The sequence below is a fragment of the Myiozetetes cayanensis genome, unplaced genomic scaffold, assembly GCF_022539395.1.
Source record: "Myiozetetes cayanensis isolate MyiCay16 unplaced genomic scaffold, myiCay2020 scf6-25, whole genome shotgun sequence".
NCBI classification, from domain to species: domain Eukaryota; kingdom Metazoa; phylum Chordata; class Aves; order Passeriformes; family Tyrannidae; genus Myiozetetes; species Myiozetetes cayanensis.
The window spans coordinates 28,033,508-28,058,507 of NW_026087853.1; the positions used below are offsets into that span (position 1 = coordinate 28,033,508).

General features: G+C 37.3%; 1 protein-coding gene across 3 annotated transcripts in view; it reads left to right on the forward strand.

Annotated features, from left to right (window-relative positions):
- STXBP6 (syntaxin binding protein 6) overlaps window positions 1-25,000 on the forward strand; it is a 117,458-nt gene that overhangs the window by 55,656 nt on the left and 36,802 nt on the right. The window contains exon 2 of one of the 3 annotated variants that reach the window (XM_050334916.1): window positions 19,811-19,873. The exons of the other annotated variants lie outside the window; for them this stretch is intronic. The gene's annotated coding sequence lies outside the window, so the exon portion shown is untranslated. The remainder of the gene's footprint in view (window positions 1-19,810; window positions 19,874-25,000) is intronic. 3 annotated transcript variants of the gene reach the window in all.

Sequence of the window (25,000 nt, forward strand, 5' to 3'; positions counted from 1 at the left end):
ATGCAGCTGTGCAACTCCTCTGCTTGCATCTGCTCTCTGGGCACATCTTTAAGTGCCGTATCATCAGCCACAAGCAAATGAGGCTCAGAACCTCTGGGGCATGTGTTCATAGATTTTGTATTTTAGCTATTGGTAGTCATAGTTACTGTTTTGAAATGGAATCTGGATTAAGGGAGTAGCAGGCATAAGTTAATATAGTCACAAAGTAAATTAATATGCATCACAAAGAAAATCATTCACTGGAAATGATGATGGCTACAGAACATTCAAAATTTGATTAAGGAAGGTGTCAAGATACTATTTCTGGTTATTTCAAATATCATAAGGATCTGCAGGATTTTCTTCACCAGTGTAATACAGTATAAAAAGAAAAAAACAGCAGAAGAAATACATTATCTTCCATTCCCTTTGGTGTTGACTGTAATGAACTGAACAAGCAGACTGACACATGTAAAAGGAGGTTGATGTACTAAACTAATGTGTATCAATAGGTGCAAATCCTGTACTGATAAGGCCTAGAATCTGGAAGGGGTCATAGTATTTGAGCAGTAAAAGGTGATTAGTATGGACATCTCTAAAAAATTGGATGTTCTCTGAAAGAAAGGGCAGTGTGAGATCATACCCTTTTCACATGTGCACCTTTGGGATAGTTTTGTTGCTCTGAAATGCAGAGAATGTTCTAAAATGACTTTGTTCTCTTCCCCGATCTTTTGTGTTGTGCCAGTAAATGTTTGATGTGCAGTTGATAACTTCTAAAGAATTAGTGTTGCTTTCTTCCAGATGCAGTGTGTTAGTTGTTTGGCAGGCACTGTACAAGGAAGTTGGTGAGATGTCAGGAAGCATAATCCAGGCAAGGAAGGGTGGAAATAGAGAAAAGAGCTATAGTTTTTCTGCAGACAGTGTATCCTGCTGACAGACAGTGTAGATGATCTATAAAATTAGGTGGATGCTACCATATCCAGTTGAAAAAAGTTTTACTTTATTTTATATCCTATATACAGTGTTGGCATTTGTACAGAACATGGTTAAAATCATGACACAGTTAATTAGGTATCTGTTGTACTGTACCTGCTGTTGGACTGTGTTTAAATTTGGTTATTGGTGTTCCACTGGAATGCTAAAAGGAATAATCACACACTTACTAGGTGGGTTTTTTTTTTTTAGATAAGACATTTGTATTTTTGTTCTAGGAAACTTTGACCTCTTTTTCATATTAATGGCTTGATGCACTCCAGGAGAAAAGAAATTTACATTTTCCCAGCAGTAATTCCTAGTTCCAAGAATACTGGACTTCTGCACCCAAACGCTTGGTTATTGAGTGCACTCTGACATATTGTCTGGAAAGTCATCCTTTGAAAACTGAAAGGTGGTTATGCTGTTAGAACCTGCTATTCTGATTCCTATTTGACTATGATTTCAGAACTGTATACTTTCAGTTATAGATTATATGGAAACACTAGAAAACCAAACCCCAAGTCCTAAATTCTGTTACCTGGAACCTTCATCGTGTTAAAAATGTCTCTGGTCCCATAATATTAAATTATTCATCAAGAAGGTCACTTGTGTAATCTGTAAAACCTCACTCTACAGAATAGCATTGTCATAATGCAGTAATAAAAATGTAAATTTTCTTCTTATGCATTGTTGTATTTAACTCTACAGGGTCGTCCATGTGATAATTGCTCTTGGCTATATCTGGTCTGTATTACATGTTCCATATTCCATAGGATCTCTGCTGATAGCATTTGTGTAAGCTTTCAAGGTGCAGCTACTTCTTGTGTTATTAAATCCTTTTCATTATGTATTCTTTATAAAAGCATAATTACAAATAGGGTTAAAAACCACGGCAAGAGGAACTTATTGCAGTCTGGTGATGTACAACTGCAATTTGTGTAGCCTTGTGAATTATCCTAGGTTCAGATTTAAAGTTCATCATCACTAATACACCAAGAATCCACTATGAATTTGTTGTATAGTCTCTAAAATTAAATTTAAGGCTGATCTCATAGAGTGAAAGAATGAAGTCTGGGATTCCTTTTAAAACTAACTGTATGGGCAAAAGAAAGCCTTAAAGTGACTAATCTGACAACAGTGGTAGTAGGTACAGTATGAAATTCTGATTTAAAAATCATCTATTAAAAACCTAATTATCTTTAATGCTGGATATTAGAATTTCTTGCTTTTTCATGGAAAATCTTATAAAGCTACCCTCTAGCAAAATACTGCCTATAATATTGTAGATTTTCTAATATCTCAAGATATAACCCTTTCTGAGACTTTTTAAATGGAAAAATTGGTCTGAACTATGTATGTGGAAGGCTAAGGAATTACAGGAACTTTAAGTAGATGTTGAGATAGTTGATTTTCCTTGACCAGCTACAAGCAGCGGTGGAGGGTAACTCAGCCAAGTGTCATTATTTATCTATCTACTCCAGATACTTGAAATAGCTAGTATTATTCCAGGCCATGGGCTTTTGAATCCATGTTTGTTTGCTTCATCAAGAGAAGTATATGCAACTCTGATAGGTCTTTATCTTTTGCAGTGAAGGAGTATTTGAGTGAGATTTTTGTTGTATTGAAGAGGACTCCAAGCATTCTTAAGCAGAATTCCTGTGTTTATACATGGGATTTCAAGACAAATATGGAGGAAGGAACACACAGTGCAGGTCCTGAAGTGTGTTAGATGATCTGTAAGTGCACAGCCACTGCACACACTGTACAGGTGTTTTCTCAGGATCCTGGTATGTTGCTCAGACTCATAGTCTTACCAGAGCAACAAATTGTGCAGGGAAACCTGAAAATATTAAAATGTTTTCATCTTACATTTAGGAAAGACTTCCAGGTGGAAAAGAGGAGGATGTATCTGAGGAAACCTTAACATAAGTCAAGGCTGTTTCTCAAATTTGTTCCATTTTCAGCTTTCTGGAGGTTGACTTGGTTTATAAAGAAAATGCTGAAATAATACTCATGTTTGATTATGTTAAAATAATTGATCTGCAGTAGATGACAGATACTTAGGTAGAATTTTTTAAAAGTATACTCATATATTGTGTTTTAAGATTTGGAAACCCAGAGAAGTTGCGGATGCCCTATCCATTGGTGTTTATTGTTCTGATGGTTATAAACTTTTATATTTATTTCATTTTGTAATTTTTTGTAACAGTTATAACCAAGTCCTAACTGGTAGTGCTGCCATTGGAAGGTGTACTTTAATGCCCTGTTGTCAGTGTTTTTGTTAAGGAGAATAGTTTCTGATTAACCTAGCTGTAAAAGATAGAATAGCTATTACATGTGAACAAAAATCACATGCTATTTTTTGTAATGATAGCATATTGTTGTTACATTGTTTGGTGAATTGGAAAGTGGATAGGGTCCTAGGGCAGTAAGGGTTACTCTGCAATTGCATTTGTAAAAATGAAGGAATTGAGTTGTTTGGTGATAGCTCAAACTTAAGTATTTACTGAAAGAAAGAGACCACTTTTTTAATCTCATATATTAAGCTGTTATAATTTCAGATAAAGTCACTAGGTAAAATATTTAAATTAATAAATTCCATAGGATAGAGTTCAAATCATACATACTATCTTGAAAAGTATAGGAAACAGGTCAAAAACCTGTTTTAAGCTAGTCAGTATGATCTGTTTTCTTCCTGTGACTTACTGTGGCCTAGCTTTTGTCAACTTCATGGCTTCTTTCTCAAGCTGCTGAGTTTTGGTTGTTTTAACTTTTTCTTTCAAACAAACAAAACAAAGCAGAAACAAAACCCACACAAAATAAGAATTTAAGTAACACAGGTCTGAAAGGAGTCTGCGAAGCAAGTCCTTCAGCGTAAGTCTTTATTTTTATTGTTTTGGTGGCTGTTTAGGGAGTTGCCATTCTCTCCCTCTCCAGTGGCACTGCAGTTTGTGCAGCCATATTACTGACCTAGGTCAGGACCTGATTCAACTGAAAAATATTTTTCTACTCCTGTGTTCTTTTCTCTCCTGCTCACTTTGCAGTCTGGTTCTGTATGACTTTGAAAGCCACAGCATGGGAGATAGTGAAAGCCAAGGCAAGGAAAGGAGACAGCTGACAGGAGTACCTGATTTATGCCATAGAGGTACCAAACTTCTGCCCGTGCTCTCTGCTCTCTCTGCACTGCCATTCTTGTTTAGTGCTTGTACAAATCCTGAACAAAGATTCCATGCGTTTATGCCAAGCATATTTAAGCTTATGGATGCCAAGTGAGGTCTTCATAAGAAAGTTAGGCATCTATTAAAAGTAGGTCAGGGCCACTCCCGGGCAGGTGGAGCTCGTTAGCCCTTAAAGGCAACCCACCTACGTCCTAAGGACCTCACTGCCACCGTCCAAGCTCGCTTGGCCCCGGCAGATGAACCTTAGGATTAAAGGGTGGGCTCAGTTCCGCGCACACTGTGTCTCACCTAAAAAATCCAATGCGCAGGCTGGAAGGTGTAAAGACCTTCCCTGGATCTTCACTCGTGAAGACGGGCCATTATTTATTATATATTATTATTTAAATAATCAAAACAGGAACAAAGTGAAATTCACAAGGCTGAGGTAATATGCAAGGGTTTTCCTAAATACCAGCTACTGGTGTTACACAAATACTCGAACAGTAATTTGTGTAGACTCCCCTTGATGAATTGGTTATATATGCTAAGAAATACATGCAGTAGTGACATGACAGCCCATTACCCGAAGCAGATGTTAGCAAGCAGCACAGCATTCTCAGCAACAGAGTTGTAGGTCACAACCCAAATAACTATTCTAGCTCAGTCTCTCAAGCCTCAAGGATGGCTAGCCCATTGTAAAGATGGTATCTGACTTAAGGCATTCATTCCTACTAGATTTATCTGAAATATGTGATTTATTTCTTCATACTGTTGGGGTTTTTTTACCATTTATTGAAGACTTACTACTACTTCGTTTTTATGTTTATTACAATTAACACAATATTTATTGCAAAAACAGCTGTATAATATATCCATCTTTCACAGTAGAAATGTTGATTCTGATTGACAACATTAGGTAAGTTGGGGAGAATGTATGGAATTATTTTTCTTATTATATTCTAATACTTGAAGGTATATTGGGGTTGGATATAAGTAAAGGACTGCTTCCTTCTAAAGCAGAAGTATTGCATCAGAGTAGCATCCTTTTTCCTGGGTTTTTATGGAAGTATGATTCTAATGTGTGTGTGTTCCAGTGGGTAGGAAGGTACACCGATGACCTTTCTGCAAGGTCTTTTTGAAATGAAATTTTAAAAGTGTCTGGATAATTTGACCAACACAGAAGGGTGGAAATGTTTCTACCCTTTTTTTAAATAACTTCTTAAATACCTGATGTGTGTGAGTGTTGTAACTGTGAAACATCACTTGGCTCATGATGCCTTTCAGCTCTCCTTAAGATAAATTGAGGTGGTTTAATTACTTGCTTTAAAGTTATCTGATCCTAGTTATTTTCTTGCAGTCTTGCTGATCATATTCAATACCTGCTAATCTGGGAATAATCTGGTCTGAGTCGGCACATAAAATACAACTGAAGCAGATGTCCCTTGAAAGTGTGATTAAAATCAAAAGACCTTCCTTTCCCCATGGTACTGTACAGAAATCTTTGAGCATTTTTAAGCTCTTAAGATGCTTCTTTAAGCAGTCTGTTCATCAGTACTGTACTTTTTGTGCATCATGCTGTTGAGTTTGACTAGGAAGAGCAAGACATTAAGACCTTTGAATGGGATACGGCTGCTCTGCTCTCTTCCCCTGTAATTTTAGTCCTTGCATCCTTTCAGTCCACATGTCTTTACTTTCTTTCCCTGATACTGTAGATTCTACAGCTATTCTGGATCACATTCAATTTCTTGTGTTGGCAGTCTTTGCAATTATACCACATTCAATAAATCTCTGACAAGGCTAAATTGACTTCTAAAGAGCCTTTTGAAGACCTCATTACCATCATTTTCTGTCCTGATATGCTAATAGGGACACACCCCTGCACTTCTAGCAGTGCCAAATAATTAAGTACTTGAATACCTGCCCCTATTCCATCTAAATTTGCTAGGGTAGTGCTCATTTCTTCAGTTTCAAATACGGTATTCTTTACAACTGTGATAGAGTAAGTCTGTGGAAACCAAGAACTGGAATGCAGATGTGCTTGCTTAAGAAGTGTTAAACCAGCTGATGCAGCAGTGTACTGCTTGTACATAGCTCTCTAGAGCAGACACTTTTTTTAGGTTGGTAGGTAATCTTGTGATTTAAGATTTTAGTTCATGTAAGATCAAACCATTCTGGTATTTTCAAGCTTGGGAGAAGGACAGAAGAGTTCACTGAGTGTTTCTCTCTGGTGCCATGGGAGATTTTGCAGCAAACGTTATCAGTAGCTCTTGCAGTAGTTAGGCAGATCAAAGGATAGGTACTAATTACTGTGTTTCAGTGGTTCCCAGTATTTGATGTCCCATTTATTGTGTCATGAACAGAGACTTATGCTTTGAAAGACAAGTTGTTGTTTCTTGAAAAGCAAGTGATAAAGTGCCAGGTAGGGGAGAACTCAAAATAGCAATGCTGTAATGGTTTTTAGGAGTAATTTTAACATTAACTCTTTTGATTTCTCAACTGATCATGTGAAAAGATGGAACAGGGGGTTAAACCTCTTAAAACGAGGGGTTCTACCTTGATCTTTTCTTTATGTATTTTGGGGTGAAGCCAAATAATTATGGTTTTGGTAGAGTATCTTACCTAGCAGCAGAATGCTGTTCTGAGCAAACATAAACTGAAATGGTTGTATTTGCAACAGGTCACTAACTAGGAATAACTACTAGATGGAAAAGGTAATGGAAATGGCCAACTATGAAACAATGCAAGGTTTCTCAGTAGGAGAATTAGACTGTAAGGTTGGGTGGTGGATTTTTTTTCCTTCCTTCCCCCTCCCTCTCCCTTTCAAGTGCTGTGTCTAACTAATAATAATGGCCAGTCTTCGCGAGCGAAGATCCGGGGAAGGTCTTTCCACCTTCCAGCCTGCGCATTGGATTTTTTAGGTGAGACACAGTGTGCGCGGAACTGAGCCCACCCTTTAATCCTAAGGTTCATCTGCCGGGGCCAGTGCGAGGCTTGGACAGTGGCAGTGAGGTCCTTAGGACGTAGGTGGGTTGCCTTCAAGGGCTAACGAGCTCCACCTGCCTGGGAGTGGCCCTGACCGGGAATCGAACCCGGGTCTCTGCGGTGATAGCGCGGCGCCTTTACCACTAGACCACCAGGGGCTCCCTGTGTCTAACTACCACTATTAATTTGTACTTACATAATTAAGTTATTGAATACTGGTAACTCTTTTTTCAACTTGTGTTTCTAGGAAATTTCTCTTAAATTTCAATCCAAAGCAACTTACATAATGTATTATCTCCCTTGCTACTTTTTTCTTTTCCATTTTTATTTTTTACAAAGTCCTGGGAAATGAAATTTCCAACTGATTTTCCATCTTTGAGTGGGAGGCACAGTCAGAGTGAAGAAGTTATTGTAGCTGTTAACAATATGCTGTTATTGTAAATTGTTTGAAGTTGTGAAAGCAAATTTATAGTGTGAAGCAAACCCAGTGTGGTGGGGTTTTTTTAAGTACCTAGATTTTTGCATTTTGGTTTCAAACACTTTATATTTTACTTTTTTATTTTATTTGCTCATCAAAGTTCTGTTATGCAAAATAAAGGTTTATTGAGGAGGGTTTGTCTTTGCAGAGGCTGATTTGTGAGGTTTTTTTTTTACTTCTTCTGTGGAAAAATAGTTAATTTTTCCCCCCCTCTGTAATAGAAATTCTTTAGAAATAATTGTTTAATTTTTTAATTTCAAAGGAATTCAGTAAATACTGCGTTTTCTAGAAGGAAAAGGTACGGAAGCACGCTGCTTTCTTGGCAGGTAGAGGACAGAGATAGAAGCCAGCTATAGAATATATGACATTTTACTTGTTTTGAATAACTTCTATCTTTCTAAAATGTGTGCTTCTCTGAAAAAAAACAAAACATTCAAGTGAATAATTGTTTAGAGCGTTTTTGTACAAAAATTGATTCCTAGCATTGGAGAACCCATTGCAAAATGTAAACCCTAATTATAAAACCAGTTTCTAATACAATTTAGTGATTTCTTCCAGTCTGAACCAATCAGTTATTTATTATTGAAGCAGGACAGAGTTTGACTGCATGGCACAAGTGAACCACAATTTATACAAAAAACCAAAACCTATTAGCTTTAGGCCATGTATATAAGACAGTGGCTTGGAGTTCTTTTTCTCCTGAAACATTAGGCAGAGAGGTGAAGCTCTGATCCAGTTATCTCTTGATGTCTGGACGTGGTTGGCTGTGAAATGGTGTGGAAGAGAACCATTAAGGGAGAATAGATTGTGACAAAGCTCCTTGTCTGTTCTCCTTTTATCTTGACTTAGGAAGATTGTCATAACCCTGTCACAGTGCTCTGATAGGAAAGTGAAGTGTAACAGGTCTGAACTATGCAGACAGTAATGGCATGTAATACAAACGTGCAGTTCAGTTATGCATCAAGAAAGTGATATATGGGCAGCAGTCCTGAATCTCCCATCCCCACTTCCTGAAACTGCGTAGAGCTGAGCCCAGTAAAGTAAATAAACTTTGATTTGAAATAAGAGACTTTCAATTGCTTATACCATTATGCTCTAGACTTCCACAGTGTCCTTTTCACTGCTCAGCATTTTCCTTTAGCCACCTTAAGTCCATCTTTGTCAGATGATGATTATTTCATCTTCTTTCCATTTTGTATTTCTTTCCTTTTTAGTATTAGATAATATATTTTGTTGAAATGGTCAATGATTCCTTTTAAAATTAATGATAGCACAGTCTTTACAAACGTTTTGATTTGTTTATTGGGGTTAGTATTTCTGGTTTTGCTTCTAAACTTGAAGGTTTTGAGTGGAGTTATATGGATTTGTTGCTGTGGTACCAATAATGAATTGTTCACAAAAGATTCAGCAGTATAGCTAGCTTCCAAACTAGAAGCTAGAAAAATCACTCTTGAATCTGTAAAATTGTATCTGCATGAGAAAAAGGTATTATACAAGAATATTAGTTAAGACAAGAAGGATTTTTTTTTATGTAGATGAGAGTGGTCTTAATACAGTTGCACTGAGAAAAGAAGCCTCTGATTGTGTCTATGCAATCCTACTAAGTTCTCTAACTGTGGTGGGGGGAGAGGAGGCGGGGGGAAAGAAAGCACAGATGATTAAGTTTTAAATTCTCTATATTCAGAAAAAACATAAAACCATGTTATACTGAGAATACAGAAGATGATGCATTTCAAGAAGATAAGAGATGCATTTTTTATAGTTTGAAAAATATGTATCCTGGTTAAAAATGCAGAAAAAAACCCCCAAACCCATCTAAATAGAGATGGTTGGGGAAAGGGGGAGAAAAGAACAGTCAAAAATCTGTTTAATGGAAATAGACATTCTTTGGCTTTCACATAAAGTTGTGATTCTCTGAAATAAGTCCTGGTTCAACTCTTCAAGTAACATTTAGGCATTAAAAAACAAATACGTTGGTTGTAATGCTGTAACTGTCTTGTTACAGTGTTCTCCAGGATTTTTTTTTTTTTTTAAATACAAGGATTCTTAAAAAATCAAAGAAAACACCAACTGGAATCACTAGTGACAATGAAGTTATTTCTTCTCTTGTGTTGGCTGAACTTTCATTGTTGTCCTTCTGCAATAATAATATATAGTATTACTAATAGGAGTTGAAGAAAGTAGTGACAATTTACAGCAGTATCATTGGAAAGACTATTTTTAGACTATTGGAAGAATCTAAAAATCTGGAACAAAAAATAATTAACTTTATACACTTGTACTCTTGCATGTATTTCTCACGTATAGAGATTCACAACAAAGAGGATGTGATAAAATCTTTAAGTATCTTCTAAAACATATTGTAAATTTTTGTAGCATAAGCAGAAATAGTTTAGGGAATATCTTAGGGGAAGTGCTTTGTTGCAACTTGTGATCAGTGTTTAGAATTTACTTTTTGAATTTCCTCAGCTTAAAATACAAGTGCATGTGTTGCAGTGATACTGATTTGCTTTGCAAATGTATCACTCAGGACACAGTCCCACTTTTTCTGTTTGTCTGCAGCTATTAATAATTTAGGAAATGCAACTGTATTTTATTATAATTTTTATAAAATTTTATATTGGACTTTTATATTTTAAAAAGGCCAACTATTGTCTTTTGAGAAGAACATGGCTAGCTACTGGTCTCTGTAGCTACTACTATAAGGGTTTAATATGCTGAAGACATTTGGCAAACTTTGAAAGAATTTTATTTCACAAAGGGTAAAGGTTTAAGGAAACTTAAACTATGGAGTTATTATTGCCACTACTGTAGTTGATGTTCAAGGCTATTCTGATCATGTCTTAAAAAACAAATTTGAATATAGTTTCAATCCCATGAGGAGCACATTGATACATTTAAACTAAGCAATTTACTGTAAGCATAACAGATTTTCTTGTTTGCTGCACCATTTAACTGGTTTTGTCAATGAGTATTTATGGAGAACTCTGACAGGGTAATTACAGGATAGCCCTTAGACTAGGTAGCAGACAAGCCAACACTCATGGTGATTCTTGGCTGTGAACTGTGCAGTAAGAAGAAGCAAGCTATTAACAGCAAATTTGCAAGCAATGAGGCTTAGAATGATAGATTATTTTAATACTGTGTATTAGAGGACAGAAAAATCAAACAAATGCTCTACTATACATAGAACATCAGATGAGACAGAAGAGTTTTTGTTTCAGGATGGAAATTTTCTGGTTTAGGGGTATGTAAAGCAGAGAATAAGAAAGAAACTACAAGAACTCATAACCAACCAACAAAAAAAGTTGTTTAGAAAGACAAGTACAAATACAAAAATGCATGTAATTTGCATAGTAGTAAATTGCATACAGGAATAATATCACTTGTTTTGTATATGATGAAATTCCAGTTGTTAGTCTTGGTGTTTGGAGATTCTTCTGTTTCTTGATATGAGTTTAATTTTGAATGGAGAGATGTGAAAGAATGGGTAATTTTGTAAAAATACAGTGGGTTTTTTTCTTAATTCCCCCACTTTAAAGTGCTTGCAGTTTTTACTAAGTGGTCAGCATAGTAAAAATGACTGATGTAAATGTCAAGAATATAGAATTTGATCTAAAGTAAATGTTGACACCAAGTAATAGGGCAGTTAAATTGAATAACAAAGGTACTTCTGAGTAATAAGTAACTTCTGTGTATTTTTAGAGTTTATTCAGGTTTTCACTATAAGCTTATGTAAAAATTACTTAAGTTGAAAGTTGCAAATGAAATTTAATTTGCAAATCTGCTCAGTGCTAGGCCCTTAAACATTATGTTTGGCATTACAGAATTGGTCTGATTTTAAGTGTTAGACCCTGGGCTTTGAATAATTAAGTAATGTTAAAGCAGAATATTGATTAGGGTAAAAATTATGTGTTACATAAAACTGACAACAAAAGAAAGAATATCTGTAGCTCACTGTTCTATATTACAGCAGTAAAGCAATGCATTGATGCTTGTAATGGAATTTATAAATCCCCAAGTAAATCTAATGTCACTCATTTATCATGTGGTAATATAGTCATGTAGAAGTGTAGCACAGCTTTCAGTGTTTATACCTTGCCATCCTCCCAGGCAGATAGGGTAATTTGCTTGGGAGAGATGGACTGTGATGTGATGGGAAGAGCTGGGAGAACTATAGGGCTCAAAGATGTGATTCTGTGTCTCCTTAGTGGTTTGAAGTCTGACTGGATAGCTGCTGGTAGCATGGTGGGTGCAGAAGCTGATCCTGGAGCCAGTCCTAGTTCATGTCCTTTTCTGTGACCAGGACAACACGATGTGCTGCACTTATCTCAGGTTTGCAAGTGATACCGAACTGGAGGGGAGAGAGATAGAGTCAGCTTTTTAGAACTCCTTATTAGAGTCTTATTAGATGTGGGAATGGGATGACAGGAAGGGCTTCATGATGTTCAGCCAAAACAAGCATGAAGTCCTGCACCTGGGCTGGTATAATCCACTGTGTGGCCTTGAGAGCTGCCTGGTTAAGTCTGGAGCAGCCTTGTGGGAAACACAGGCTGGACAGGGGTCAGTGACCCACCCTTGCAGCAGCAAAGATGAACTGCATGTTGAGCTTCATTAGAGGAGCATAGCCTGCAGATCAACAGGAATTTTTACACTTCTCTGCAGGGCATATGGGACTGCATCTGGAAACCTGTTTTCAGTCTCCTAGTTTAAGGTCCATACTATAAAACTTGAGAGTCCAGAACAAGTCAAATAAGTTACATAAGAAGCTTCAGCTGTGGTAGGAGGAGAGACTGAGGAAAGGGGGATTTGTTTAGAAGAGATCAAAAGAGAAGATAAGGCTGGGGTTGGGGGAAGGTTATGTTTCCAGCCTTCCACTCCCTAAGTATTTCATGGTTGTAGGAGAAGGTAAAACTGGATCCTTCTTAGGTGCATACAGTAGAAAGCTAGAAGGCAAAGGTGACAAGTCACAATCAGGGAAACTTCAATCAGTTAAAATGGAAAACAAAACAAAAAAAAATCACCATAGGAAAGTGAAGTTTTGCACTTTGTTTAAATGAATTTTGCCGTTCCCCTCGCTAAATGGTAATGTTTGCCCCACTTTGATCAGGGGTTTGTCTAGACGACCTTGAGAGGTCTGATTCAATTTTGTGCTTCTGAATTGTATAAATGAGCAGGCAGCAGTGAAGGAACTCCAGCATGTTTAGATGAAGTAATTGCGGTCTGTCACTAAATCAGGAATGTTTTGGTAATCTTAGTACTCTGTACAGGAACTTCTTTAAAGCTTTATGATGGAATTGATAGAAGCAACAAAAACTTTTCTGAAGGAAAAGCAAAATTTTAGATTCAGATGGAATCTCTTTCTGAATATGCTGGGTGCTTTCTAAGGCTGTCATGTATACCAGTGGACACTTTTTTTTTCCCCTGAAGATTGAGTTTAGATATATCTTCTATCAAGTTCTATTAAGAAAAAACTAAGCTGGTTTTATCCTTGCTCCTGATAAGTGTTGCCAAAAGTATCTCTGCTAAATTTTAGAAAAGATAATCAAGTCATTTATGATAGAACAGTGTAGTGTGGCAAGATTGTAACAATATCATACTGTGAAGGAAGTTGCCCTTGATTTTAACTTCCCACGGTAATCTATCTCATGAGGAAATCCCACAATAAATTCTTATTTATTAAAGTTGATATTTAAATCTTACTTTGCTTTTCAGTGATGGCTGTTATGTGTTTGTTCTGTAACTATTGTTTGGACATGGTTTTATTTGGCATGTTTCTGTACCTTGCTGTAGAATGGGTGGACCTAATGCATTCTGCTTTAGCTTAAGTGTGGCGACAGATGTATGAAAGTGAATGCAATTTACCCATTTTCTCATGACTTACACCACAAGCTGAGCTTTCTGGACAGATTACTGTAGGCACAAAAAATAAGTAGCCTCATTCAGGGTGTTTTGCTTTAAACAAGTTAGAATAATTATTTTCATCTGGTTTTATTTGACCCTTCTGATGTTGGACTGAAAGAAACCAAATGCATTTTACATATCAAGTGTGTTTTTGGAGTTTCTTGGAAAACATCTAGTATGGTATATATTATCCACTCTGTTACCTCCAATGCACTTTGAAGGACTGAAAAAATCAGTCATGAGATGATAAAAGGTCATGAGACAAGAAAGCTGCACTGTCAGATTTTAGTTTGCAGCTTGTGCATGTCTTTAAATGTGCTTGTGTTTAGAGATCATAAATTCAAATATATAGTTTTAGAAAACTTGCTGATATTTGTTGTGGGTTTTTTTACATCCTAACAGTCTTGCCAGCTACCAAATTAGATTGATTGTATGCTGGTCTGCACGTCAGTTTTTACCACCCAAAAGCTAAAAATCAGCAGAAGAATTAAGTACAGGGAGATGTAATGAGCAGTTCATCCACTTTAAAATAAATCTCTCTCATTGAATTGTGCAATGAATACGTAGTGACATTAGTAGGAACAAAATTGCAAGGTGTTACAATGCTACTTGTAGTATCAGTTCTCTTTATGTTCAGATTGTTGGGGATTTTTCAGCATTTCTTCATACCCAGATCTTTCTTAGTGCCTTTTCTTCCCCTCCCATCTTTAAAGCGATCCTGCTGTATTTCTCCTAGTTTGGAGAATTATCTGTCCTACAGATGCTACCATGGTTTAGGGCTTTTTTGCACTATTGTAACATTGTATTTTTCCTCTCCTGGTGTGTGGAATAGCTTTTTTAGTTTGATTGCAGTAGTACTAATGTCATCTGCATGACCTCCCACCAATATAGCAGGTAGCTCCACCCATTATAGCTCTCATACCAACAATCACAGCATGACTGGAAGCTAAGGGGACACGTCTGATGTCACAAATTCAAATTATTGAGTGTCCTACGTATAAAACTGTTGCTAGATAGTGGAAATAAATATTTAAGATTCTTGATCTCTGTGATCTATACTTTCTACATGTTTCATACCTGTTCTTTGGGGTTTTTTTCTCCTTTCAGGATCTTTCAAACTTGCATTTGTCTGCTTCAAAATACCTTTAGTCTTAACTTTGAAGGAAGAAGAAATCAGGATGTGGGGGCCTTTTTGTTTTTCCTTTCACCTGTTTTTAATTTGGCTATAGATATAAATGCATTACTAATACACACAATTTGCAAAGGAAAATAATTGGTTTTCACTTCTCAAAGACTGTTATCATTGTACTGTTTTGCAGAACATTATGGATATTGCTTCAAAGAAAGTACTCTTTTCTCAGTGTGAATTTCCTTACCTGTGTATTGTCAAGTCATTTGTACTTTCACTAGCTCTTTTCTGCTAGGAAATTGGTCTGAAGCAGTCATGCAAAACACACACTTTCAGCCAAATAATTCATACTTACCTACTTGGACAGATAAAATCCTATTGTTCAGGTAGTTTAAAAAAAAAAACCAAACAAACCAAACAAGCAGTGCTTTTAACAGACATGGATTTGTTTCTGACTTGGTGGCTTTTTGTTGTTGTTGTTGTTTTGAGTTGGGTTTTCTTGTTTGGTTTTGCAAAGCAGATATATGGGGTAAACGTCTAACAGTTTTGATGCATTTTATACTTTCCTGAGAAAGAAGTTTTGTCTTTTCTGTTTTTCACAAAGTGTACCACAGCAGACTAAGCTTAGCTAAGATACTATTCAAACTCTAATCTGCTGATCAGTTTCAAACCAGGTGTTAGTATGCATTCCCGGTCCATAAAACGTAACTGAGAGGATCTGAGTTGTCAACTTAGCTGGCCCTGTGTAGGGATGATTGATACCTTTTCCAAAGGCCAAGTCAGTTCATAGAACATGGATGCTGATGTCTTCTATGTAGCTCTTGAGGTCTACACTTCACTAATTATTTCCTAGTTCCATCTACCAACCTCTAAATAAATGAAGGTCTTGCATTTTAGTCTGTATATTGGAAATGTTGAAAATAGTGGCTAATTTCTTGCCCTGTGAAGGAGGAGAAGGACTTTTGCAACTGCATCATATTGGAAGAGAGACAATGTCACTGGTTTTAATCTTTCAGAAAAAAAAGACATATCAGTAAAATCTGCTAGCCAATACCAAAATTGCCTTTGGCAGTTAAAGAAATTTAGGATACAGCATTTGGGTGCTATACTACTAAATGTCTCCTATTTATTGTAAATTGAACGGTCACCTCTGATACATAGTATAAACATCATTTTGGAAGTTCTGACTTCATTTTTTAATTGGTTCTTTGGATTTCTATTTAGCTTATGGTATCAATGAGATATCTGCTTTTGGGGGGCCCTTTGTTTTAATGATTTTTTTTTTTTTGTCTTTTGTTTATTGTGAGCTTTGTGACTTGATAATTGGTACTTGGTAGAGTGAAATTGGAACGTACGTTTGCAGTAGCTTCTGTTGTCAGCATTTCCAGATGAACAAAATTAGTTCAGTCTATACAGTCTTGTTAAATAACACTTCAGTATTGACCTGGAACAAAAAATGAAACTTTAAGATGTTTCCAAATTGAAATCTATTTTCTCTTTTGGCTTCATATCACATTTCAGCTGTGCCTTTAGGACTGGCTTCTTAGTGTTTGACTTAATGTGTCAAAAATTCTTTCACGGCCTTTGGGTGTGCTAGTTTTCCTTCTCTGCTCTGTATCCATTTTGGTAGGATCACAGGATCACAGTGTTTGGAAGGCTTTAGCAAGCATCTGTTAACCTGAAAAGTACTTTTGTTACAAGCCAAGCTAAAGAGGAGAAAAAAATTGTTGATTGTCGTTTGCTTAGGGTTTTTTGGTTGATTGCTTTGGGTTTTTTTAGGTTTTGGGGATTTTTATTTCCTTTAGCAGAAAGTACAAAAGGGAGCAATATAGGGACCAGTAGTATGTAAAATAACAAAAGTGTAAGAGGCTTTTTTAAAAATCTTTTTAGGTGGTCTTTGTACTTCAGCCAGCGGCCTATTTCCTCTGTTCTGTTTTTCTTTGGAAACAGTTGTCTCCTCAGGCAGGTCAAACATAGACATATCCCAACTGAACTATTAGCAATCTGCAGAGGAGCAAAAAGTGAATTCTTTCAGATGTAGAATATAAAAATACTACTGTGAAACATATTCACATTACACAGCTTTTAGGATTGTTCCTGTTTGATAAAAATGTAAAGGAAATCATGATCTTGATGTTTAGTAAAGATAAAATGCTAGTGATCGTTGCAATTACTAGAAACAGTTGTTTCCAATTATATCTAATAACATGTCTCTAAGGTGACAAAGAAATAATAATGTGTAAAGAAATAAGGTTGAGGCTTTTACTTTTTCTACTCTAAGATAAATACATGAAGAAAACCCCTTTTGTAACACAGGCAGCATAGACTAGTTTTCAGAGTAATTTTCAGAGGAAAAACTTTCACAAAGAAAAATTATAAGCAGTGCAAATTGAAGAAATAATGATACATTAGCATATAAATGATTAAAGGCCTTTTAAGATACTATTTTCTATTTAAAATGTGCAAGATGTCGATGAGCCAGCAGTGCCCTTGCAGCCAGGAGGGCCAATGGTATCTGGGGTGCACTGGCAAGAATGTGGCCAGAAGGTCAAGGGAAGTGACCCTCCCGCTTGGCCCTAGTGAGCCACATGTGAAGTGCTGTGTCCAGTTTGGGGCTCCTCAGTAGAAGAAAGACAAGGAGATACTGGAGATGGTCCAGCAGAGGGCCATGGAAATGTGAGGGGTCTGGAGCATCTCTCTTACAAGGAGATGCTGCAGCAGCTGGGCCTGTTTAGTCTGGAGAAGAGAAGATCAAGAGGGGATCTTATTTGTATATACAAATATCTCAAAGGCAGGTGCCAAGAGGATAGTGCCAGACTCCTTTTAGTGGTGCACAGCAACTGGACAAGGAACAGTGGCCACAAACTAAAACATAGGAAGTTTCACTTCAATATGAGGAAGGACTTCTTTGCATTGAGGGTGGCAGAGCACTGGAACAGGCTGCCCAGGGAAGTTGTGGAGTCTCCTTCTCAGGAGACATTCAAAATCCACCTGGACATATTCCTATGTAACCTGTTCTCGGTGACCCTGCCTTGGCAGGGGGACTGGACTAGATAGTCTCCAGAGGTCCCTTCTAACCCTAAGAGTTCTGTGATTCATGGCTTCACAGCTGAGAGATTAAATCTGAAGCCAAATTTTATTTGAGTTATGAATAAAGAGAAGAGCATACCTTCCTACATTACTGGACAGAAAATTTGGTGCCTAAAAGGATTACCTAGAGTATATTCCTGTAAGAAATATGCCTACAAAAAGCAATAATTAGTCCTGTAAAATAAGAAGCTATACATTTCAAGATACACAAGTCACTATGTGTTCTTCAAATGGAAAATAATTCAAACTGGAAAAGAAAGCTATTGTCATGCACTTACAATGTTAATCTTAAATCTAGTAAATTTAGTGAACCTACTCAAGATCTATGAAATCAGTAAAATCCTTGAGAAACAGAACTGCCAAGAATTTGTCTGAAGTTTCTTATAGTTAGTTCTGGGAAAGCACAAATACAGACACTTAAAAAAAAAAAAGTCTATGTTGTAATTGACTTGCTGAGATTTCATGGAAGAAAACTGCAGACAGCCATGCATTTGTCACAGTAGCTTTTGGCTTTTCTGACAACATACTGGATATTTCCATGTAATTAATTTTATTGTGATGTCTTGTATCTATGATTTTAGATATTCATATTTTGTTCAGTTGAGCAGTCTGTACCTTTTCAAAATACTTGGATGTTTAAGTACATCATAATAAATCAGTTCTCCACATGACTTTGGAACGTTAGCCTGTTGTGTAAAGTTTTGAAGAAATGTGGGGAGGTAAGCTTCCAATTTGCAGAGGTGACTTTCACCTTAATTTTCTGCTAGTTGTATAGTCTGTGGTCTGAGAGATGGAAGCTGTTAGAAAAGTCCTTCAGCTGTCCTCTAATCGCATATCAAAGTGAGACCTACTTGTGCACAATTCTCTCCCACCACAAAATATTCCTTGATGGACCTTTCTTTTGTTGAGTACCTTTTAAAAGTACTGTTCAGGGAGGCTTTTCATTCCTGAATTGTTTTATATGAAATAAAAAAGATTACTCTCTGGACAGTCCTACTGGATGCCTAGGATAGAAATGAGAACTGCTGATATGTAGATTACTGGATTTGTGTAAGATACATAACATGAGCACTCTCCCAGATCTAATAGTGTTAGTTCTGGTAGCCTTATTTTTATGAACTTAAATGAAGTTCAGAAAAAAATCAGAATATACTTCAGAGGTTTTTTTTTTTTCCCTACTCTTACATCTCAGGCTAAGTGCTACCTGAAATCTATGTATTGCTTGCTGTATTTCGTCTTAATTGTTTAGTTATTAAAAATAATTCAGACAGCAAAACCCATCATCATGTGAAAACATCCCTTCATAGTAATTATTACACTTGCAGCAATAAGATGCAAGAAAGGCTAGGCATGGGGCATCTGCTGATTAAATGTATTGTGGGCTATATACTGTGGACAGAATATTTCATATGTTGTGGTATTGGCTTTCGTTGTTGCTGAATGGATGGGATTTAAGTAATTGGCTTCAGTTAAATTTTTCCTTCCTTCTTGACCTCTCCTTTTATCCCCCCCCCTGTACTTCCCCACTGATATATTTCTGGGGTGTTTGTTGGTTTGTGTGGGTATGTGTGTTCCTTAATTTCTTCATAGTGTCAAGTGGTCAAGGTCTACCAGCCTTTTTAGTTGCTTGTATTGAGATTTAGGTGTTATTACACCCCATGTGAATGTGGAAGGTTTAGTAGAATTGTGTCCGACAGTTTCAGTCATAAGAGTATGGAATAATTTGCCCACTGCTGTTCTGATTTAGGCTGTTGTATAGCAAAAGCTAGGGATTTTGTCTTGAACAGATGTAATAGAGTCCTTTCTTACATCTTTTGCAGCATGCAAAGTATTTTCTTTAGTATCGGTCTTGTCTGCTATATTTTAGGTCATTGATTCAGTGCAAAATCAAGAAAACACAGTTTTCCAAGTCACTTTGAAAGCTCCAGTAAACCCTCTACCCTGTTACAACGGAATCCTCTTAGACTGTAGGATCTTAAAAGTCATTGGGCAATTTGTTCCAGAACCTGAAGTCTGTCAAATTATCTAGGCAAGCTTAGAAAAGGAGCACTATTTGTTAATACCATGCTTTTTGTATGAGTTACTGAGTAACAAATTCAAACTTTAATTTTCCAGAACCTCTTCCTGCCTCTCAGGACACTTGCTGTGAAGCTCAAACATTGTTTTCAGGCCAGTGAGGTAATTCCTAGTGTACTCTCTGCATGCGGATGCACATCTGTTGACTTGTATGGGAATTACGCCAAATTCCACTTAAGTTTACAAGTACTTTTGTGGTATTAATTTTAACTGGTTCCCCATAGTTACAGGTGCTGAAGTGACCAGAATTTGATAAAAGGACATCCACATGGATGTTCACTGTGGTCTGTGTCTTGAGCCTTGATTTCTAAACTACATTGAAGTAAGATTTTCTGAAATGTGCATAAATGCTTACAAAGTGATTTAAAGTATCCTCTTAAGCAAAGTCTGTGTAGGATACTGCCTTCCTTTTAACGAAAAGAGAGCAAAGAAGATTGAACCTGTAGATGATCCAGACTAACAGAATGGCATGTGCTACAGTGGACTGAAATTCTCAGTTACCAAATAGCTTCCAGTTAAGAGATGAGGCTCTATCATACCACGACAAGGTAAACTACTAATACAAAATGCTCTAGGCCAGGGTCAGAAGGAGCTCTGCACTTGACTAAGATGTCCCTAATGAGAATTTTAGTCTTCTGGGTTGTGAGAAAGTCATCCTTCTTCCCTGAGACCTGGCTGGAATACCTATTATCTTCCTCTACAGTAACAGTGCTTTGGTAGATCTGTCGGAGCATCCTGTCCTCTCAGCTAGGTTTTAACTAAAAACAACAATTGGCAAATCTACTGTATTTGATTAGAAATATCTAAAGAGTCTTCAAATGCAGCTGACTGTATGCAGGAAAAAGGAGGTGGGGAAAGTTTGAAAGTTGGCTGCTTTGCAATATAGAGTAGTACAAGGCAATTCAAACAAAACCTGGAAGTTCAGTCATCATTCTGGAAGTGAATATGTGTTTAATAAGATCCCTTTCCAGATATTTGCAGTGAAGTAGAAGCTTTCTCTCTGGCTGTAAAATGAAGTCTGCCACTCTTGCCACTGTTAACTGCATCTGTCTGTATAACTACCAATACAAAAAGCAGTTGCTTTGATATCAATAACTTAAACCATATCACTGTAGTATTTGAAGAACAATTTAAGCAATGTTAATTTGTAACTGCAAAACTTATATATTTTGAGCTTTACAAATTTGATAGGAATGAAAGAGAAGCCTGTCTGTAAGGACTGCAAAGTGTGTAGTATGATGGGGGTTAAGTGTTTGAATAGTCATAAAACCTGTTTTTAGGGACAGGTATATACATGGTTCTGTGAAAAGCAGATATCACTAGGTGCAAACCAAAAGGCAAGGCAGTCTTCTTATGAGCAGCAGTTTGTTATTACTGCAGTCAGTGGTATGTTTGGAAAGCATACAGGTTCTCAGTTCAGGCTTATAACACTTTTTGGTCATGCATATGACACCATAAAAAAAGTTTTTTCATTGCAACTCTAGGAATTTTTTAATTTTGGGGTTTTTTTTTCAATTGAAGGCACCAGAAAACTCTTTTGTCTAGTCTTTCATCTTGGAAAGATTTACCATATATCTTAAACTGAATATCTAGGGTAACTGATTTTTTTTTATATTTGATTTTTGCTTTACTATTTAACAGATAAAGATAACATGTATGTTGAAAAAAATTAAATAAAATTTAATATATATTGAGAAGTGTATGAATATACATTATTAAATGATATGTATTTCATGCATTTTTATCCTGAAGCAGTGAAAGTGAGGCCTGCAGCTTGTTACAGACCTTGATGCACTAGATGCTGATTTAAGCATGACAGATGATTCAAATTGTTGTTTGAATTGTTGGGAAGGGCTGTGGGAAAATCAATATGTGTTTAGACTTATGAGTAGTTTACCTGAGTTGTATCTGAAAGATTCTCTTTTCTTGGTTTCCAGTTTGATGTCAAAACATTATGCTGTGTTTCGTGGTTTTGCCCAACCGGTCAGCGCCTGGGGTTGAGGATGGTTTTGTCCAGGTGGATTTCCGGACAAAAAGGCCAATCAAAACTCTCAGTAACACCTTTGCTAATTACATATTTAAGAAAACGGAAGAGAAGGCTAGTGACATAGTTGATATTAAGAGCAGCAGCCACGTAGGAGAGGCGGCAGCGGGCCCCGAGGTGGGTCAAGGCCCCCTCCTTCCTCGGCCCTGGGCCAGGGGCAGGTGTGGCATTGAAGCCCCCCTTCTCTCTTGTAAGAGAATGAAGGAAAAAAAAAACCAACTTTAGAAGACTGACTACTTGGACAGAAAAGCTGCAGAAGGAATTCTGGCAGAGAGATAAGGGACTTCCAAGGTCAAAGCTAGCAGCTGGAGGAGAGAGAAGTTTGAAAGAGGGAGGGCTGTTTCTCCCCCACTTCGCTCTCTCCCTTCAGCAGGGAAAAGACTGAAAAGTAATCCCTACCACCTGTAGAAGATTGTTGGGGTGAGGAGACCCCCTATGTGGCTCACAGAGGAGCTTGTGGATGTACCAGAGAACCAAGACTTCATAAGAGGGACTGAAATGAGGCAGAGTCCTGTTGAAGATTTATGACCCTGAAGGAACGAGGCTTACACTGGAGTAGACAGCTTGGGTAAGCTTGGGATCTCAGTGAGAGATCCATGCTGCTAGTGCTGAAGATTTGTGACTCTGAGAGAGACGAGACCTAAGCTAGAGCAAATAACGGCTCGGGTAGGGATGTTGGGATCCACATGTGGGATCCATGCTAGACCCATGCCGGAGAGGTCTATCAAGGACTGTTCTGCCATGGAGAGGGACCTCCATAGGGAAACAGGGGTGGACTCATAAGCCATTATCCCCTGTAACTCCGTGGAAGAAAATCCATGGTAGGCAAGTGTCCCCTTGCAAGTCCATGGAAGAGAAGACCTTCAGGGCCTGGGTAACCCCCAGCCTCTGGTCTTAGCCCAGGAGGTGGGTAGGCCCAGCCCTGGAGGCCAACACAGAGCAAGAGAGAAAAAGAGAAAGAGTTCCAGCTGCAACGAGAGTGCTGCAGAGTTATTGAAGAGACCTGGAGCTCCGAGAAATGGAGAAAGAAACTACTTCTCCTCCTTGGACTGATATAAAGGGAGGAAAAGTATTTCTGTAAATACATAGTACTTTTACTTAAGTAAAATTGTTGTAGATATAGTTTTTTTAGTTTTAGCTTGTTAGTAATAAATATGCATACTATTTTCCCCAAATCCAGTCTCTTTTGTCTGCATAAACCTTCTCTCAACTTACAGTAATTGTGTAGGGGGTGTGAGAGCAAATTGACCCAGAGCAAAACCATGACACTGTGTCTAAAGGAACAGAAGGAATTAATTTTTGGTTACACTGCTGTGTACATAGGGCCACTTAACATCCTCATGTCCTATTTGGCAAGTGGAGAAGGTGGAACTGTGCTGCTTCTCCCTACTTTCAGCTTCTTAGATCCCAGATGGTGAGAAAGCAGCACTGTCAAATGAAGGAAAGAGGAGATATGGGCAAAAGTAGGAAATGCAATTCTAAAAGTCAAACCTCAACTTTTCAACATTTTAACACCTAACAAACATTGACCAGCAAACAGGAATTTAAACCTGCCCCAATTTTAGCTGTTTTTTTTTTTTTAATTATTATTTTCAGTAAGGCTAGCTGTCTTCTGCTGCAAATATATTTTTCCTTTGTGCCTAAAATTAATCCTGAAAGTGGCAAAATAGAGTTCTTATTAGCACAGACTTCTCAGAGCATCTTTGTATTATAGATAGTTGATGTCTAAGAGCATCAGGTATGCAGGAGGCAGTAGTTGGACAATCAGAGTGGGAAGGCTCAGAGTTTGAGAATTAATTCAGACTGCAGATTATATCAGTGTAAGTTGAAACTGCTCTGGAAAACATGAAACAAGTTTTGGTGCTCAAACTCAAGGATGGAATTAATAGACAGCAAAACTCACAACCATCATGTGAAGTAGACTAGAAACAGTTTTCCTGAAATTCACATGGTATACTAAAACAGTTTCATGTATCCGGTCCTTATTCCTTAATACCTAAATAAGGCAAAATGTATATATTTCTTCCATCTTAATTCTCAGCTTCATTTTTCTGATTACTGGAAAGTCATTGTGGGAAATTCTAGAAACTGCTCACCGGGACCATATTTTGCATGTGGGACCATGCGGCCTGAACAGTAGTAGTTTCAATTACTTGGAGCCTTGCAAAACAAAGTAATACAAGCTTCTACTATCATAGGGGCTGAGGAGATGTGTTATTTAGTGTCATTTCCCCTGCCTAGTCCTCATTTCCTTGTTCTGGGAAGAAAACAGGGAGGGTAAGATTTTTGAAAAGTTGTTCTAGTGAAAGAAGGAAAGGCTTGTAATGTTAGAGGAACAGAGATAAATCTTCTTTTCTTGACTCTTGCTTTGGAGTTACATAGGTGAAAACAGCAAATAGGGGTCAGTCCTTGTGGATATCTTAATGTTGTTTCTTTCAGCCTTTGCACTTTGATGTCTGCAAGAAAGAAATATTTCTTGGGTTTATTCAAACCTTTGGGACATTTCCACAAGTTACTTGTGCTTTCTCTTCTGAATCAAAAAGTTAAACATGTTGCAGAATTGAGTAGGAATTGGACAAAGGAACAAAAACATCACTATCTTTTTAATGTCAGAAACTTCAGATCCTTAAGTGTCACTGCCCATGGCGGGGGGGGATTGTAATTAGATGATCTTTAAGGTCCCTTCCAACTCAGACGAGTCTATGATTCTATGATATAATCAGCCTAACTGGTACCCATATCTTACCAGGATCGTGTTATGTGACTGTCAGAATTTTAGTTAATGAGCTATTTGCAAGTTTAAGAAATAGTTGCTTCCTTAGTGGCCGGAAGTGAAGGGACTTGCAGAGTGAGACTTAGATGTAATTGTGCAAACAGAAGTCTAGAGGGAAAAGACAGCTTTTCGATAGGTAACTCTTGAAAACCGGAAAGTATAGAGGAGTAACTCTGCCACAGCCTGTTCATAACCTACTTTTTCCCCTAAAAACTGGCTTAAAAAAAAAGAAAAATTCTGTCACAAATTCTAATACATTATTTTAGCTATTTCCTAATAAAAACTGTTGGCTTTAAACAATATTTTTAATTAAAATGTGCTGCTGCTTTTAAGTTTGCTCTTTTTATTCTGTCTGAATCAAAAGCTCTTTAGGGAATTCCTGGCTGGTTTTAGACTTAGTCTCAATGTGAAG